This window comes from Liolophura sinensis, chromosome 1, assembly GCF_032854445.1.
Source record: "Liolophura sinensis isolate JHLJ2023 chromosome 1, CUHK_Ljap_v2, whole genome shotgun sequence".
Lineage (NCBI taxonomy): Eukaryota > Metazoa > Mollusca > Polyplacophora > Chitonida > Chitonidae > Liolophura > Liolophura sinensis.
In genome coordinates this window covers 616,817-624,407 of record NC_088295.1, presented here as the reverse complement: position 1 = coordinate 624,407, position 7,591 = coordinate 616,817, and positions in this window count along the sequence as shown.

Sequence of the window (7,591 nt, the reverse complement as noted above, 5' to 3'; positions counted from 1 at the left end):
AATATGTAAGATTAGACAAGTTTGAGGTGAGTACTCTCTAATAACAATTCTGAACAAAATATACACAAGATGTGTACCACAAAAGAATTGTACTTTGCATGAATAATCTTCATGCACATTCACTTTTACTGTGTACCAAAGTGTGTATTACATCACGAGCTATATACACACATGAGTACAAAACGGTACACGTTGGCTTTTTGAGAGTAGGGAGACCTGTTGTGGACATATGTGACATTTGTACAGTCTGAGGTGTGTAGGAAGATCTGATGTAGACATATGTGACATTTGTACAGCCTGAGGTGTGTAGAAAGATCTGATGTAGGCATATGTGGCATTTGTACAGTCTGAGGTGTGTAGAAAGATCTGATGTAGACATATGTGGCATTTGTACAGTCTGAGGAGTGTAGAAAGATCTGATGTAGACATATGTGGCATTTGTACAGTCTGAGGTGTGTAGAAAGATCTGATGTAGACATATGTGGCATTTGTACAGTCTGAGGTGTGTAGAAAGATCTGATGTAGACATATGTGACATTTGTACAATCTGAGGTGTGTAGAAAGGCCTGATGTAGACATATGTGACATTTGTACACTGCCAGGTGTGTAGAAAGATCTGATGTGGACATATGTGGCATTTGTACAGTCTGAGGAGTGTAGAAAGATCTGATGTAGACATATGTGACATTTGTACAGTCTGAGGTGTGTAGAAAGATCTGATGTAGACATATGTGGCATTTGTACAGTCTGAGGTGTGTAGAAAGATCTGATGTAGACATATGTGGCATTTGTACAGTCTGAGGTGTGTAGAAAGATCTGATGTAGACATATGTGACATTTGTACAGTCTGAGGTGTGTAGAAAGATCTGATGTAGGCATATGTGGCATTTGTACAGTCTGAGGTGTGTAGAAAGATCTGATGTAGACATATGTGGCATTTGTACAGTCTGAGGTGTGTAGAAAGATCTGATGTAGACATATGTGACATTTGTACAGTCTGAGGTGTGTAGAAAGATCTGATGTAGGCATATGTGGCATTTGTACAGTCTGAGGTGTGTAAAAAGACCTGATGTAGACATATGTGGCATTTGTACAGTCTGAGGTGTGTAGAAAGATCTGATGTAAACATATGTGACATTTGCACAATCTGAGGAGTGTAGAAAGATCTGATGTAGACATATGTGACATTTGTACACTGCCAGGTGTGTAAGAAGATCTGATGTAGACATATGTGACATTTGTACAGTCTGAGGTGTGTAGAAAGATCTGATGTAGACATATGTGACATTTGTACAGTCTGAGGTGTATAGAAAGACCTGATGTAGACATATGTGGCATTTGTACAGTCTGAGGTGTGTAGAAAGACCTGATGTAGACATATGTGGCATTTGTACAGTCTGAGGTGTGTAAAAAGATCTGATATAGACATATGTGACATCTCATATTTGAGCAAGTAAGGCCTATAATTAGATTTTGTCTTAAGGGATGAACCGAAAAGTACTTTCTCGTGATACATTGCAGCGATGTAATCTAACAGAGTTCAGTGAAGCAGATGTGTAGAGTGTAATGGCGCTCAGATTACATGTAAACTGCACCCAGAATTGCGATATTTAGTTTTAATACGACTACAAAAGATTACAGCAGAGTGAGTAAAAGTAGAGCAGGGTCGACAGTATGCTTGTTGGCAAATAGTTACATGTAAGCGGTGAAGTCCGGCATCTTGTAAACTTCCCTCAATTAGGGTTGTATTCTAACTATTCATGTAACTGCATCAAAAGTAGAAACCTATAAGCCCCTCTGGGTTAAGCAGGATAAGGTAAATATACAAAAATACAGCCATGTCAGTGTGTTAGATATCACAAGTCTACAATTACTCAAAATGCTGGGGTGTCATCATATTTATTAAACGTGTACATGAAAAAATGTGACGGCATAAAGCATTAGCGATCCTTAGTCCACCTTAGTCCACCAACAATCCGGGTTTATTGCAGATATACAATACAAAAACCTACAGTATTTGGTATATATTTATTTATTTATTTATTTATAACTTTTTAAGCAGTTGGCCTGCTAGAGAATATTTCACTAATAGTCCTAAAACGGAAACCGAGCACAGCCCGAGGGAAAGATTTAACCATCCGAAAGTTAGTTTCAGACCTTCCCACGTACAGACAAAGAGGAAGCCAGCATGAGCCACACTTGAACTCACAGCGGCCGCATTGTTGAGAGGTTCCTCAGTCATTGGCACGCTAACCTTCTCGCCCACGGAGGCCCCCACAATATTTGTATTTTTTGATTTACGCCGTACTCAAGAATATTTCCCCTCGAGTACAACTATATGTACATCAGTCGCGCTTTGATCACAACCGCCCATACTCCATACACGCTTCGTCTTTTTCCCCTCGAATACAAATATGGTGTACATCAGTCGCGCTTTGATCACAACTGCCCATACTCCATACACGCTTCGTCTTTTACCCCTCGAATACAAATATGTGTACATCAGTCGCGCTTTGATCACAACTGCCCATACTCCATACACGATTCGTCTTTACCCCTCGAATACAAATATGTGTACACCAGTCGCGCTTTGATCACAACTGCCCATACTCCATACACCCTTCGTCTTTTACCCCTCGAATACAAATATGTGTACATCAGTCGAGCTTTGATCGCACCTGCCCATACTCCATACACCCTTCATCTTTTTCCCGCTGCAGTAGGCTTATATGTAGTTGTAAATTACCCCTTTGCCATACGAGGACACCTGTGTACAGCACCTGTTCTAGATTTTTCATATCCAGCGGCGTACCGTATCAGTCGAGCATTGGTGCGTTGGTGCATGCATGCCTCCATACGGGTATGGACGAAATGGCACGTGCAGGACATTTTTACGCCGTTGAGATAGACAGAAGGTGAATAGACGATATCGACTTCCATAGATCTCAGCACTAGCACGGTATGTTACACAGCAGAACAGTCCCGGTCGGTTCATACATGATACTTTTACGTGGTAGAGATAGAGAGGAGGTGAATGGACGATATTTTCTTCCATAGATCACAGCATAGCCTACAGAAGCTTAAATAAGAAATATCCCGGCCTCCAAAGTACGAGGAAATCTTCAGTTTGAAAGACTTCTCTGGGGAGCTGGGTCAAACGTTTTGACCCCAATTAGGTGAGAGTTGGCAAGCTGCTGCAAAGGCCCTTGATGTGGGTGATCATAGAGTACTGCTACTCCCCAGATATGAACCGTAAAAACTTTTATAGACTACAGTGAGCAAGGCTCCATGTGTGCCTCTAACTGGCGAAATGTGAAACCTAGAGTGTGGCTCAGCGCACACACGCGCATTAAGTACCAAGACAGATTTGTTCCTGATAATTCCCACCGCCTCTGTGCAAGTAGACTTACCATAAAGATATCTTACCATCCGTGGAGAGAAGGATTGCAGTTATGCCATAAAAAAAACTCTTAGGTAGCAAACATCAGCTGTAGGTAGGTATACAGCACAATAACAGGGTTCATCTTACTGAAATGGGGGTACAGTGTGGTGTTACAGTGTCATGACGGTACAGTGTAGTACATGGTGCCATGGTGATACAGTGTGGTCTTACAGTGTCAAGGCGGTACAGTGTAGTAACATAATGTCATGATGGCACAGTGTGGCGTTACAGTGTCATGAAGGTGCAGTGTAGTAGCATAATGTCATGATGACATAGTGTGGTGTTACAGTGTCAGGACGGTACAGCATAGTAACATAGTGTCATGGTGTCACAGTGTGGTGTTAGTGTCATGGCGGTACAATATAGTAACATATTGTCATAGTGTCACGGTGGGGTATTACAGTGTCATGGCGGTACAGTATAGTAACATTGTGTCATGGTGTCACAGTGTGGTGTTACAGTGTCAAGGCGGTACAGTATAGTAACATGGTGTCATGATGGCATAGTGTTGTGTTACAGTGTCAGGACGGTACATGGCATAGTTTGGTGTTACAGTGTCAGGACGGTACAGTATAGTAACATAGTGTCATGGTGTCACATTGTGGTGTTACAGTGTCAGGACGGTACAGTATAGTAACATAGTGTCATGGTGTCACAGTGTGGTGTTACAGTGTCAAGGCGGTACAGTATAGTAACATGGTGTCATGATGGCATAGTGTTGTGTTACAGTGCTTGGACGGTACAGTATAGTAACATAGTGTCATGATGGCACAGTGTGGCGTTACAGTGGCAGGACGGTACAGTATAGTAACATAGTGTCATGGTGTCACAGTGTGGTGTTACAGTGTCATGGCGCTACAGTATAGTAACATAGTGTCATGGTGTCACAGTGTGGTGTTACAATGTCATGGCGGTACAGTATAGTAACATATTGTCATAGTGTCACGGTGGGGTATTACAGTGTAATGGCGGTACAGTATAGTAACATAGTGTCATGATGACATAATGTGGTGTTACAGTGTGATGATAGTAACATAGTGTCATGTTGGCAAGGTGTGGTGTCATGAAGGTACAGTACAGTAACATAGTGTCATGATGGCAAGGTGTGGTGTTGTACCATGGCGATACAGTGTAGTAACATAGTGCCATGGTGACACAGTGTGGTGTCACATTTGCATGACTGTACAGTATGGTAACATAGTGTCATGATAGCACAGTGTGGTGTTACAGTGCCATGGCACTACAGTGTAGTAATACAGTGTTATGGCGCTAGGGTGTAGAATTAATGTGTCAGGGCGCTACAGTTTAGTAACATAGTTTTATGGTGGCACAGTGTGGTATAACAGTGTCAGAACGGTACAGCGTAGCAATACTGTCATGACAGTACAGCGTAGTAACATAATGTCATGGCGCTACAGTGTAGTAATACAGTGTCTTGGTGGGACAGTGTAGTAGTACAGTGCCATGACGGCACAGTGTAGTATCACTGTGTCATGGTAGCACAGTGTGGTGTTACAGTGTCATGGCTCTACAGTGTAGTAAGATAGAGTCATAGTGGCACAATGTGGTCTTACAGTGTCATGGCGCTAGGGTGTAGTATTAAAGTGTCATGACGCTACAGTGTAGTAATACTGTGTCATGGCAGTACAGCGTAGTAACATAATGTTATGGTTGCACAGTGTGGTGTTACAGTGTCATGGCGGTACAGTATAGTATCGGGTGTCATGGTAACAGAGTGTGGTTTTACAGTTTCGTGGCGATACGGTGTGGTAACATAGTGTCACGGCGGCACAGTGTAGTATCATAGTGTCATGGTAGCACAGTGTGGTGTTACAGTGTCATGGCGCTACACTGTAATGTCATAGTGTAATGGTAACAGAGTGTGGTTTTACAGTGTCATGGCGGTACAGTGTAGTTACACAGCGCCATGATCGTGCCATGACAGTATAGTATAGTGATACAATGTCAAAGCGGCACGGTGTAATAATGCAAGGTCAAGACGATACCCTTACGTGAGAAGTTTGTCGGCAACCCGTGGATGGTCGTGGGTTCCCTCCGGGCTCTGCCCGTTTTCCTCCCACTATGGTGCTGGCCGCCGACGTATAAGTGAAACATTCTTGAGTAACTGTACAGCGTAAAACACCAACCAAATAAATAATTAAATAATGACTATACAGTGTAGTAACACAGTTTCATGAGGGTATGGTGTAGTAATACAGTATCATGAGTACGATTGTTAGGCAGCACAATCAATGCTGTAACTGAGCACAGTCCCAATGACCATTTATTACACAGCACAATCACTACATTGGTGGAGTCTCAATGAACGGTTGTTAGACAGCACAATCAATACTAAACATTGGTAGGGTCTCATGGACATCGGTTTTGCAGCACAATTAAAACTGTAACTGGGTACGGTCTCATGTGCGTTTGTTACGTAGCACAATCAATACTGTAGCTGGGTACGGTCTTATGTGCGTTTGTTACGTAGCACAATCAATACTGTAGCTGGGTAGGGTCTCATATACGTTTGTTAGGTAGCACAATCAATACTGTCACTGAATACGGTCTCATATACGTTTGTTATGTCGCACAACTAATATTGTAGCTGGATATGGCCTTATGTACGTTTGTTAGGTAGCACAATCAATACTGTCACTGGGTACGTTCTCATGTACGTTTATTAGGTGCACAATTAATACTGTAACTGGATAAGGTCCCATGTAAGTGTGTTAGGTATCACAACCAACACTATAACTGGATACGCTCTCATGTACGTTTATTAGGTAGCACAATCAATACTGTCACTGGGTACGGTCTCATGTACGTTTATTAGGTAGCACAATCAATACTGTAACTGAATACGGTCTCATGTACGTTTATTAGGTAGCACAATCAATACTGTAACTGGATACGGTCTCATGTACGTTTATTAGGTAGCACAATCAACACTATGACTGGATACGGTCTCATGTACGTTTGTTAGGTCGCACAATCAATACTGTAACTGGATACGCTCTCATGTACGTTTATTAGGTAGCACAATCAACATTATGACTGGATACGGTCTCATGTACGTTTATTAGGTAGCACAATCAGTACTGTAACTGGATACGGTCTCATGTACGTTTATTAGGTAGCACAATCAATACTGTCACTGGGTACGTTCTCATGTACGTTTATTAGGTCGCACAATTAATACTGTAGCTGGATACAGTCTCATGTACGTTTGTGAGGTAGCACAATTAATACTGTAACTGGGTACGGTCTCATGTGCGTTTGTTACGTAGCACAACTAATACTGTAGCTGGGTAGGGTCTCACGAGCGTTTGTTACGGAGCACAATCAATACTGTCACTGGATACGGTCTCATGTACGTTTATTAGGTAGCACAATCAGTACTGTAACTGGATACGGTCTCATGTACGTTTATTAGGTAGCACAATCAATACTGTCACTGGGTACGTTCTCATGTACGTTTATTAGGTCGCACAATTAATACTGTAGCTGGATACAGTCTCATGTACGTTTGTGAGGTAGCACAATTAATACTGTAACTGGGTACGGTCTCATGTGCGTTTGTTACGTAGCACAACTAATACTGTAGCTGGGTAGGGTCTCACGAGCGTTTGTTACGGAGCACAATCAATACTGTCACTGGATACGGTCTCATGTACGTTTATTAGGTCGCACAATTAATACTGTAGCTGGATACGCTCTCATGTACGTTTATTAGGTAGCACAATTAATACTGTAACTGGGTACCGTCTCATGTACGTTTGTTAGGTAGCACAATCAATACTGTAACTGGTTTCGTTCTCTTGCGTTTGTTACGTAGCGCGATCAATACTGTATCTGAGTAGGGTTTCATGGACGTATGGACGTTCATGGACGTATTCTAGGCAGTTCAATTAATACCGTAAATGGGTACGGTCCCTTGGACGATTGCTCGGCAGCACAATTAATAATGTGACTTAGTGCGGTCTCATGGACGTCTCAGGTAGCATAGTTAATACTGCAGCGGATTTCTTTTTTAATCCAGTCTTATGACCTTAAGAGATTAAGAATCAAGCTTTGATCTGCTCTCTGTTTATCACTACTTAATCTTTATCGACTCCGAGGTAAAAAGCTTTATATTGGTAGCATATG